The 12,870-nt window shown below is 40.1% G+C and overlaps 1 protein-coding gene across 10 annotated transcripts in view; it reads left to right on the top strand.

Moving 5' to 3' along the window:
* LOC143274021 (uncharacterized) overlaps positions 1-12,870 on the top strand; it is a 211,603-nt gene that overhangs the window by 87,946 nt on the left and 110,787 nt on the right. Inside the window, exons 3-4 of one of the 10 annotated variants that reach the window (XR_013052446.1) lie at positions 4,965-5,179; positions 9,354-9,408. The exons of 8 other annotated variants lie outside the window; for them this stretch is intronic. The gene's annotated coding sequence lies outside the window, so the exon portion shown is untranslated. Of the gene's footprint in view, positions 1-4,955; positions 5,180-9,353; positions 9,409-12,870 lie in introns of all 10 variants that reach the window. One more of the 10 variants, XR_013052447.1, reaches the window with a different exon arrangement.

Below are 12,870 nucleotides of genomic sequence, written 5' to 3'. Positions count from 1 at the left end.
TTTCTTTAGATTTTATTAATTTTTTATGTATGTGTATACAGTTTCCTTGGTGGACATAGAAGGTACAGATCACCTGCAGCTGGAGTTACCTCAAGTGGATGCTGGGACCTGAACTTGGGTCCTCTGGAAAAGCAGAAAGTGCTCTTAGCCACTAAGTCATTCCTAACTTTGAGTAAAATTATGCTAAAATTAATACATTGGAAATGCATAAAGCTTAACAAGATATCAGAAAACAGTCCAATTTAAACCATACCTTCAGGCTTTCATTGATGAATCTTCAAATTTACAAGAAATGCCTAGAGGAATTTCATCTCTCCTAAATATCCTGTGATTATTTAGGGACATGTTCATTATTGTTCTTTCTCTAGAGTCAGTCATGGAATCTCAGAAAGCTCTGATGTCTGAGAGCAGCCCTCCCCCACAGATGCTCCTCATGATGGATGAATTCATCACCAGAGCTCTTCTGTGTGACAGCAGCTGCCCATAGTTACTGAGCAATCAGGGCATGTCTGGAGGTGCCTAGGATGTGAATTTCAGTTTTGTTGATTTTAATTAGTATAAATGCTGGGCTGGAAAGATGGCTCAGTGGTTAAGAACACTGGCTGTTCTTACAGAAGACATGGGTTTGATTCCCATCATCCTCATGGAAGCTCCCAACCATCTGTAACCCCAATTCTAAAGTTGCTCTTTTCTGGCCTTCATGGGCCCCAAGGACACACATGGTATCAAATATTCATGCACACAAACACCCTACACATAAAATAATTTTTAAAAGTTTAAAAATGAACATAAAAATTAAGCATCTCATATGTACAGTGGGTACAGAATTAAATAGTGCAGGTTAAAGCTGCTTATAGACCTCTGTCAGGGTTGAGTACTTTACACAATCTACTTCCAGCTCGCAATCAGGAATTACTTTGCTTTCATGCTTCAAGACTTGGAACCAAGTGCAACAACCATCCTCAAATTTCAACTTCACTCAAAAGGTTGTTGACTGACTTAGTCAATTGGTCCCTATTATCTTGTACTCAAAATACTCCACGAAAACAACATACCATACTCAGTATGTTAGCTGGGGTCTGAATAGCTCCTGACAATTCCAGCTGTTAAGTGATTTTATTTGTGCATGCATCAGACACAGACTGAGACATGACAGCTTCATAGCTGGACTTGGCAGTTAGAGCAAGTAAAGTCAACAATGGCTGTGTCCCCGGGCTGCTGCCAGCACAGCACTCTGAGATGTTATAGGAAATATACTTCACATGCTAAAAAATAAATGATTATAATAAAAGTATAGAGTGGTTAATATGTAAACTAGTAACATACTTATCACCATAGCCAAGTGTTCCACACTGCAAGGCATTGTATGTGTTATACACTCTTCTTATATACCAGTAGCTTAGTGGGCTTGCTCATACCAGCATCAACACTAACACAGATATGACAGAGTGCTGTGTGATGCTGCATGATGGCTGCATGCTGGCTTTGGTGTCACAGTATGACAGCCACTTCTAGCTGATTATTATCTCCTGGGAACCACCATTGTTGCACATTCCATCACTGACCAACATTCATTATGTGGCTACACAGATGAAGAGATGTATTATAAGCCACCAGCTCACAGACTACAAAACTGAGCATTTCATAATCCACACTGGACATCAGAGAAACTGATGCCCGTGGTCTAGTTCAAAATGGGACCCAGGTAACAGGATTCTTATGGGGGTAAATCCAGTTCATACTGAGTCCTGAGCTGGAGAAGACTAAAGTCCTAGTCAGAATGGGGCTAGAAAGGCAGAGCAAACCTCTCCTATTCATGAAGCTTTTGTAATTCTAATCAAGCCTTTCAGAGGTTTGATGAATGAGAGAGACTTGGGTGGTCTCATCTGGTAACAGCTCCACAGGCAGATGGAATGACAGGTCCCCAAACACGTGGACAACCCATAACCAAGTCGACACAATGTTTACCATTAGACCTGGCATTATGGCATTACACAGTTTCCTGTCCCTATACATACATACACACACTCCTCCCTGCCATGTGCAATGACTAATATTAAAGCTGAAATGTCCTATTTATTTATTTATTTATTATTTTGTTTAATTAATTATTTTTATTAGTTAAAAAATTTTGTTTATTTTACATCCCGATTGCAGTTTCCCCTCCCTCCTTTCCTCCTGTCCCTTCCCCTCCATCTCCCCTCTACCCTCACCCCCATCCATTCCTCCTCTTTCTCTATTCAGAAAGGAGCAGGCCTCCCATGGGCATCAACAAAGCTTGACACATCAAGTTGAGGCAGGACCAAGCCCTTCCCTCTGCATCAAGGCCAGGCATAAAATGTTCTATTTAAACCAGTGCAATTTCTCTTAATCCAATTAAATTTCACAAGCACTTTTCTGTTATTCGCTTTCTTTTTAAAATTTTTTAATTATTTGAAGTTAAAATGGAAGTACATAATTCCACACCTTCCTTTCCCTGACTCCATCTCCTCACATTAACTTCCTTGCTTGTTCCCTTGAGACCATGGGCCTCTTTTTCTTAACTGTTATTGTTACATCACACACATATTAATTTGTAAAAACTTCAGTGTGTGTGTGTGAGACATATGAAAGAAGAATTTGTGATCCTTGTTAACTCTTTTTGAAGAATTTATGTGATCCTTATTAACTCTTTTTTCTTTTTTTCTTTCTTTTTTTTTTTTTTTTGCTGCTACAAAATACAGACAGAAGCGGCTTAATGGAGGTAGCTTTTAAGTAAGCTCATGGTGAGGAAGTCATGGAGGAGTCCTGGAGGCGTGAGGGATACAGGTGGCCCTGAGGTCCCCCTGGCGTCAGAAGAGAGTATAGCCTTCAAGCTCAGGAGCCCCCTTCCTCCAACTGGGCCCAGGTCCTACAGGTCCCCCAATGGTCCCAAACAGTACCACCCCCTGGAGGCCCACTGTTCAAACATTTCATACTACCGCATGGTCATAGAAAAGAGTTTGCAATTTGAGAAGATGAACAGCTTAGAACTACTGACAGACGGTAACGTGGTTGAGCTGCGTCGGGGTCTCCTGGTTGCTGCTCATGGGGAAATAGAGTCACAGGACGTATTCCGCTCCTTTACAAACTGGAATGTGGACAGCCATATCTGATGAGAACAGCAAAAGTCATAGAGCCAGCACAGCTGCTTGACAAAGATCCAGCAAAGCTGAGCCACGTGAGGACTGCAGAGCCACTTTTGGTTTTAATTTCCACATGTTGCATGCTTGGGGCTTCTAATTGTACAACTTGGGAATATTGGATTGATGGGAAATTTCTTATGAACCATTTATGCCTTCTTTGGGGAATGCTGCTTCTAAGCTTCCCCCAGGAAAGTCATCCCTCCCAGTTTTAGGGAAATATCCTTATCTTGAAGAACTTCTGTATGCATTGGGGTTGTGACACACATAAAGATGCCAGAGATCTCTTTATGAGGCTTTGAGATATTATTGAAACATCTGTTCCTGTTCTTACTCAGGAACAAGATAATTACAACAAAATAAAAGCCTCTTCCTTCTGTATCTTCAGGCAATTACATGGTATACACAACAACAAAGTCAGATCAGCGGGAGTTTCTCTGCCTATGCAGATACTTATATTGATTGGCAAAGAATGGTGTGAAAAGATGATAAAAGAATGAGTTCTCAGATGGGAGACCTAGATTTGGGGGATGTGGGGATATGGGGTGGGTTGGGAAAGAGGGCTGGGGGATAGGAGGAGGGAGGAGGGGGCATCTGTGGATGGTATGTGAAGTGAGTAGAAAATTTCTTAATAAAGAAAAATGGGGAAAAAAGAATGAGGTATCAGGACCTTTCTTTCTTAGAAGAACCCCTGTGGTGTCATATAGCCAAAGAACAAAGGATGCCAGGATTAGACATATAGACAAATTCTATAAAGATATAAAATGTAAATATGGTACTGTGCAAGAAATAGAACAAAAACTGTGACATCTTTGGCCTGACCATTAAGAGTTAATAACACACTCACTGCTTGGAATATGACAATCTGCCCGCACTGGATTGGAGATTCTTTATAATGTGCTTAGAACATCAAGAGCTGCCCTAAAGTTGGGTAGCTATTTTGTCATGGTTTATCAATAATGACTAAAAAATATGCAAGAGGAAGTGAAACACGTGTCCAAAAACAGAAATGATATGCTTTATGTTTTGGAACAACATGAATCTATCCCTGCCTACTGAATTCTGTATAAATGAAGAAGACCTCTGACTGCCAATTAGTCAGGCTGTGAGATCCTCTGACCTAACTCAACCTCCCTCACTGAATCCTGACCTCCTCTCTGGACCTGGCTATTGCCAGGGCTGGGCCCCAGCAGAGAAACATTGTTGGAATAGATGAAGAGGGTGAGACTCTGAAATAGAATTTTAATTTTATTTGTCTATTGCTGTTAATTATCCATTATAAATTTCTCTTGACAGGAACTAAACCTATGTAAACAAGAGAGAGAGAGAGAGAGAGAGAGAGAGAGAGAGAGAGAGAGAGAGAGAGAGAGAGAGAGAGAGAGAGAGAGAAAACATAGAACAAGACATGTAAGGATCTTTAGGGTCATGGTGATAAGAACCACAGCAGTAAGCTGTCTTATTTAGGCACAGTACAGGAAAACGTATGTGACACATGTTGGGAAAATGTTATATGCTTATATGTAATTGTAATGTATGGACACTTTGTAGCTAGTTATTAAGAAAAGTAAACATGTTCACCTGATTTACCAACTGAGCTTTTATGATTTCCTGCATAAAGGTCCAGCTTGAAGCAGCAGTGGCCTTCAGCAATTCGAATTTTCTCAGGCCCAAGTTGATAAGTTTATTCTGCAGTAACTATTCCTATTTATTCATTTATTTGTTTAGTTATTTGTTTATTTATTTATTTAATCCCTTCCTTCATCCTGTCCCATTCCTTTCTTTTTTTTCCTTGAGATATTCCAGGCTATCGTGAAGCTCACGATATCCTGATCTGAGCCACTGCACCCAGTTTCCTTCCTGGTCTGAAGAAAGAACAGCCAAATCCATAGCAAAACTAACTTTCAAACAAGTCGGTTTCCAAAGCAGAGGCTTCCGCAGGCCTGTGATGCTCTTTCTGCTGTTGTGGCTTTTCCTTCTGGACTCCTGGTGCTGACAGCTCCTGTAGATTGATGCTTGTGGTGGGTATTTTTCTTACCTTTCTGAGCTTTATTCGTTTTATTTTACTTCAGCCTAATTTCAGTTACTATGAGAAATCACCCTCTCCCAGCCCCATGTATCTCTCAAACATGGGAACACGACGTCCTTTAAAATTGTATGGAGCTCATTCTGGAACCATGGAGTTTTCAGGCCATGTGTACTTTTAGACACTGGGATAAATTTAGCAATTGTGTGAAGTTTGTGTTCCAGGCTTGCTTACTACATTCCTGGCAGGCATTTATAGAATATCGTGCTTTCACACATAGCTTGTGTGGAAAGCCTGGATCCCTTGACACGATTCTTGCAGCACTCTCCAACATGGAGTCAGAGTTATACTCCAGGCTGAACATCATTTTAGCAACGATTAGAATGAGCACCCCAGAAAGGCAAAATGCAAGGTAGAAGCACAGTTCCCTTGTCTTTGGTAAACATTTCTATAATGCCACATTTTCTCAGCAGCAATTTTACAAATAATAAAAATAGGGTAAAATGCTTGCAATCACAGGTATTCTTATAAAAAAAATCCTGTATTAAAAATAATCCAGTATCAGACAGAAGACACAAGAAAGAATTGAAACTAGATGAGATTAGCAGGTGCTGAAGGTCATTGTGAGCAACTTGGGAGAACTAGAGAGTGTGGAACACCAGACAAAGGATGAGATGGATTGTGCCAGTGTAGACTACGATGAGCCTGAACAGTAGAGGATGGAGGAAGACAGAAGAGCCCAGAGAGTACAAGCATCCTGGGTCCAGTCCTGTGCGGAAGTGTCCTCAGGAGAGCTCTGTCACTTCTCTGAAGTACTTGTGGGATTTGGGGACTGTAGCTAGAGTTTTCCTGCCTTGCCCACAGTCAGGACAAATCTTTGTCACCTGCCAGTCCCACAGCCGCTCAGACCCAACCAAGTAAACACAGAGACTTATATTGCTTACAAACTGTATGGCCGTGGCAGGCTTCTTTCTAACTGTTTTTATAGCTTAAATTAATCCATTTCCATAAATCTATACCTTGCCACGTGGCTCGTGGCTTACCGGTGTCTTCACATGCTGCTTGTCATGGTGGTGGCTGGCGGTGACTCCTTCTGCCTTCCTGTTCTTTCTTTTCTTCTCTCTGTTAGTCCTGCCTATACTTCCTGCTTAGCCACTGGCCAATCAGTGTTTTATTTATTGACCAATCAGAGCAACTTCACATACAGACCATTCCACAGCAGGAGACACCTTGAGCATTTTTCTCTGGAATTGATGGTACGAGAGTCTAATGTCCCATCACTTTTCTGTCTCAGGAAACTTTAGCAAATGCCAGTGAACCAAATATCAATGAGGCAGCTGACATCTGCTCAGAGAGCTCTTGAGGCCATGAAGAGACATTCTGAAACAAAACCATGAGAGTCTCCCATGCTAGAGGAAGGCAGTCTGATATCTGAGAAAACCAAGGTCACTTTAATTTTAAGACAGGGGAATGCAGAGGCAGGGGAATGAATAACCTATTTTCTTGGAGGTGACCGAAGCATAACACATGCATGTCTAGAAATGTCACTAAGGAATTTGTCAATCTGCACTTGTAGCATGAACTAATAATTTAATAAAATACCAGGGTCAAAGTTCCTTCCAACTGATCCATTAGAGACCTCTCTTTTTCTCCTTCTCTCTCACAATTCAGCAATTATTATTATTTTTTTGTTGAATCTTCATTGTACTTCCATCTAAATTGCAAACTCATTCAAGACAGGAAAGGCGCTAGCGAATATCTGTTACAAAAATAGACTCAAAGGCAGATCAAAAGACATGATTTTGATTAACAAAAAAAAATTGTCGAAAGAAATTGGTGTGTTTGAGAACCATGCAGAAAAATGCAAATTTAGCCATTTTTTTTTACTCACTATTGACAAAAATTAGGTAAACAGTTCTTTCCCTGTGTTGCAAGGATTGCAGTTCAACATCCCAAGCCTCACACAGCCCTGACCTTGTGATTAGTGCCTGTTTGTCTTAACCAGACATTCATCACATATAACACCCCTGCCTTCTGCTATCTGTAGTGAAACCTGTTTGCACACATTTCTTTTTTCTCTTCATAATTTCATGAATGGGTTTGTGTTGATTACAGATTTTGTCAATTTTGTAAGACATGGCCCTTCTTCCTTCCTTCCTTCCTTCCTTCCTTCCTTCCTTCCTTCCTTCCTTCCTTCCTTCCTTCCTTCCTTCTTTTCTTTCTTTCTGTCTGTCTTTCTTTCTCCCTTTTCTTTGAGACAGCATCTCATAGCCACAGTTTAATCTGGCTTTGAACCTGGAACTCCTGATCCTCATTCTTCCACCTCCCAAGTGTTGTCAGTACAAATAAGAGACTCCATGTCCCTTCTTTTCCTCATTAAATAGACAACTATCACCTTCTCCCTTAAATGAGCACTCCATGGCTCCCTGTGGGCATATCTGAATTGCCATCGCTGAAATATTTGGTCACTGGAGCCATTCTTATGTGCAGTCGAGTTTGCATGAATGCCAGCAGGGTGAAGGAAGGCCTGTTGATTTGGTTTGAGCATGGATACTCTGTAAAGGGAATGATTTGTGACCTCAAAGGAGAGGCCAGTGGGGGTGGGGTGAGAGTGTTTTATGTCAGACAAAATGGCATAACTGATGAGATGTTTATTTAAGTATTTTGGAATACTGGTAACAGAAACTGTGGCTAGTGAGACTATAAATAAAGAGATGTTCTGCTCAGGTATATAGGCATGGAAGTGCTATGTCTGTGTCTGAGATGGAGTGACCAAGCAAAACCAACAAACCAAGGCTTCATTGAACCAGAGACCTTTCTTGTTCCAAGCTGCCTTTCCTGTACTTACAGACCTTGCTTTGTTTACAGACACAAATTCTTTCCCTGCTAAGAAAACACATTTCATAGCCATGCCATATTCACAGATGAAATGTGAGTAACAAAACATCTGCTTGTTGAAAACAGTATTTATGTAGTGGGGCAATTATCTTCACATCATTTAAAACTCCTGCACTCATTTTACCTGTCTTCATGATTTTTGTTATTATGCCAAATCTGGAAGTTGGCAGGCTTAGGATAACTGTGTATCTTTCATACCTGAATAATTTTAATTTCTGTTCTCTCTCTCTCTCTCTCTCTCTCTCTCTCTCTCTCTCTCTCTCTCTCTCTCTCTCTCTCTCTCCATTTAAATTCGAGAGACATAGTTTTATAAAATATTAGAATATTAATTCATTTATTAAGCACAAGACTCCAGCACTGTATATTTTGATTGAGATATATTTTTGTCTGATAGATTTCAGTCAAATGCCAAACTTTCAAGGTCAGGAAGACATATTTTCCTCTTTAAAATATAACACCTTTCAAATTAACATGAATGCCTTTCATGTAGCCTAAAACCTATAGCAAACAGCTCCATCTGTGGAACCTTTACAGAGCATGGCCCTTCCCAGAACATCTCCAATAACAGGCCCTGAGTAGGAAGTGTCCTTAGTCTGTCTGCTAAGGTGTAGTAGTACTGGAACATGAACCAGATACCCTTATTTCAGTCTGAGCTCAGACTGTCACACCCGATCACAGTGATACCTGAGGCCCACACCTTAGAGAAGGTTCAGGGACAGACATTTGATTTATATCAGTCACTCACCTGCCTCTTGGCACTTGCAGAAACACCTTAGCAGTCCCATTGACTACTATGTCCTTACAAGGGTCACTGTTGGCTACAAGAAGACAGAAGGCAAACAGCCAAGAGGTGCAGCTTCCACACACTCCCGTGGTACTGCTTTCCCCTCAGCTACAAAGGAGCAAGGATAGAGCTGAGCGCTAAGCAGCTCATTGTGTTTTATTGGCTTTAATGTGAAGTAGGGTGACCAGGGGGCTTTGTATAGGCAACCTTCAGTCTGAAAAGCGAGCTTGTTGGAACACTGTTTATGAGCTACAGAAATGATTTCCCTCCCAAAGGAAACACACGGTGGGTGTGGCAGGGTTTTTCACTGCACACAGAAAGACAGGATTGCTTACAATGGATTGTGATGCACTGAAGGCCTCCAAGACACAAGGGATGTCCTCCAAAATTGTTACAATGTGTAAAATATTTCCTTGGCACTTCTGTTTTACAGGTAACATACCCAGTTTCCTGATCTAAATACTTACATAGAACTTTTCTTCTATAGGTTGACCTCAGCTTGCTGTCTTCCTGCCTCTGCCTATCAGCTGCTGGGATTGCAGGTATGCACTATTGAACAGAGCCACAATTCACCTTTATTTACAAGTTTTTCATCTATTGATGTGAAAAGCAGGCTAAAGGAAGAGCCCATCTGTTTGGCATTGAATACTAAATACAAGAATGTTTATTAAAAGGGCTGTTTTCATGAGATTTCTTTAGGGCATTTGAGAGGAACATTTGGGAAAAGAAAAACAAAGAGCAAGAAGCAGATGCAGGATGTCAAAGGTTTAGTAGGGTCTCAGTCTCCCCAGACTGCACTGACAGAGCCACAGTCGAGTTGTTATGTGGAAAGAGCATCATTCTGTTGTACCTCACTAAGGTGACAGGCACTCACAAGCAAGGATTGGTAGGGTTGTGCTTCCCCAGAGAGCTACTTTGTTAAGTTCAACCTTTGACTTATGATAGAGTGCTTCCTATTTCTTCTTATATAGAATGTTTTGTGTTTCTTTCTTTGTGTGTCCCCTAAAAAAATCTCACTCTTTTTCCTGGTGTCTCCTTCTAAATCCCAAGATTCATTCATAAATTTTTTTGGGGGGGGGAGGTATTTAACATGTTAGAAGTAAAAAGTCTCTACTTCAAATTAAGGTCACACATCTACACACAAAGTATGGTTGTGGTGACCTATATATTAGGAATGATCTGTATTTTATATTATATAAAGACATATACATATATATATATAATTGATTTCTTTTCAATGATTTTACTTTTTATGATGGACATATGGAAAGCATATTCTAGAAAATAAAAAAACAAAAAACAAAAAAATCCTCATTGTGGTCATAGAGATCAATGTCAAGCCAATCATGATGGGCTGTTGCTATGAATAGAGTCGGGTGAGACTCACCATCCAGTAAGAACTAGAAGGTTCTAGACACAAAGGACACTCCACAGCTCCTGCCATAGCTCTGCCCCTGTGACAGAGGCTGACTGTAGCCACCAATGGAAAGAACATGGTGGAAGCCAGTCTAGAGGCTCCTATGCAGAAACCCCACAGGAACATATTACAAACAGTGCAGTGTTTCCTCAAGGCTGAGCCCTGTGTCCTGCCCCTGCAGCAACTTTGTAAGAGTCATAGGGAAACAGTCATCATCAGTTCTTTGATGACACATATTAAAAGATTGTGGCCATTTTATTAGGTAATAAAATTAAATTACAGTTTAATTTAGGTTGCTTAGAAGGGTGGCCCTAGTACCTTGAATTTGAGTTAAAAAAATATGCTACATAGGCATAATTTATAACAACCTTGCTAGATAGCAGTTTAAAATATGAACATGCACAGACATGCTGACTCACATTTGTAGGAGTAGCCAAAGCTGTGACATAGTCCTCAAAGTAAAGACTTACCACTGCTACAGGGAGAGTCCAGCTCTCTAAGAAGAGCAAAAGGCTTTAGGGAGAGAAACCTATACTACTGTATTTCTCCATAGGAAAGTAGCAAGGCACATTTTATAAATTTCCCTCTACTTTCCTAACAAAACATCAAAGATAGAACTAGTCTATTTGTCAAAAAACATTTATGCAATAAATGTGTCATTTTGCACCCAGAGATTGGTCATATTATGCTAAACACACAATAAAGAGAGTACATATAGATTTAGTAAATTGTAGTGATTGTGTTGACTATTTTTGAGATGGAGATTTTGAAGAATGTGATACTAGAGAGTATAGCTGTTGGTTTCCACAGGCAAATTTCCATCGGACATTTATGGCAGATATCTTTAGATTATATACAAATCTCATATTCCACAAGTTCAACAAATAAAACAGAACTTTAGTTATTTTGTGATTTCTATTTCGCTCTCTTACATAAGACAATGGAATTTATAAAACAGTTTGCCACCAGAGGCAAAAGCAGCTGTTCTTCATGCCAATCTAATCTATGAGGCTAGTACTGGCATGCAACGTACAAACCCAGTGAACAGAAGCTGCTTTGCCTTCACTAAGAGAGAAGGGATTAGGGGCACAGCTACTTGAGGCAGAGCCTGTGCTGGGGCCTTGCCTTTTTTGGATTTTTAACAGCGATGGGGAGGCTGACACACTCCCTGCTGGTTAGACAAAAATAATGTGAGAAAGGAGCACTTTTCATTTGGTTCCAATTCACAGAAGCAAAATACCAGGAAAAGTAGATGATGGGCAACCATTGACAGCTTCAAATGTTTTTGTTTGTTTGTATTTTTACTGTCAAAAACATGGATATGAAAAAGATAAAAAATATAAACACAAGAGTCTTACCTTGTGACTCACCACAATAACAATAATAGATACTTCTAAATAGATAAATTTGTAGACAGTTATATAACTAAATTGAAAATTTATTTTTTCATAAAGAGAGTTATTGTTTTAGTTACATTTCCATTTTCTGTAATAAGATGCCATAGCCAAGACAACTTAAAGAAGGGTTTATTTGAGGCTTATGGTTTCCGAGGGCTATAATCCATGACCGTCATAGCAGGAAGCAAGGCAGCTGCCATGTAGGCATGGTACTGGAGTAGTAGCTGAGAGCTTATATCTGATCCTCAGGCATGATGTAGAGAGCAGAAGGGCCTGGCATGTGCTTTTGAAACCTCAAATTCCCCTCACCCCCAGTGGCATACCTCTTCCAACATGACCACACCCCCTAATCCTTCCCAAATGCTCCATCAACTGGGGACAAGGCATTCAAAAATATAAAACTATGAGGACCATTCTTATTCAAACTACCGTAAGTATTACCAAGTAACTGCTATAAATTCTTATTGAGTGACTGCTGCATGAAGACTGCTATGTCTGCCCTTTGGGAAGTAAAGTCTATAATTGGTAATATTGTCACAAAAGTATGAGAGCATCCACAATTGTTAATTAGATTGAAAGTATAATTAAACATAAATGTATAAGGAATAAAAAAAGGAGGCACAGGCATGATATTCTCAGGTAGACACTGAAAATGATGTCTGAAGTCAAAAGAAAATTTGTCTAAAAATATAAGAATAGCATTTTAATGGGAGATATTATGAGGATCATCATATCACAAACACAGTAGCATTTATGCAGGCCCCATGAAAAATAAATACCTTTAGAGAGGGAGAAACTGAGGCAGGAAGAAAGAGACCAAACAGCATACAGCCATTTTAGGGGAGGATCAGTAGATTTGGCAGAAGTAGAGAATTACCTCACCATAAATTGTGCTTCTACCAATGATTGTGTCATTTTAATGGAAAGAGAGGCAATAAGCAAACATGTTTTATGTCAGATGATCATAAACATGCTGAAAAAAATAAAATAGGCCTTACAGAGAAAGGCTGAGCAACAACAATAAAAAGAGTAAAAATCCATTTCACTCCTAGATGTTGTGAGGAGCCACCAGGAGCCTAGACTAAAGTGAAGTAGGAGTGAGGGTCCAAGGAGGTTCTGGTGACGGAGAGTCCAGGCGCAGGGCATCTAGTGCTGACTTGAGGGCAAGATGGAACAAGAATCAGAGTCAC

The sequence above is a fragment of the Peromyscus maniculatus genome, chromosome 6, assembly GCF_049852395.1.
Source record: "Peromyscus maniculatus bairdii isolate BWxNUB_F1_BW_parent chromosome 6, HU_Pman_BW_mat_3.1, whole genome shotgun sequence".
Classification (NCBI taxonomy): Eukaryota; Metazoa; Chordata; class Mammalia; order Rodentia; family Cricetidae; genus Peromyscus; species Peromyscus maniculatus.
This window is presented reverse-complemented; position numbering and strand designations above follow the sequence as displayed.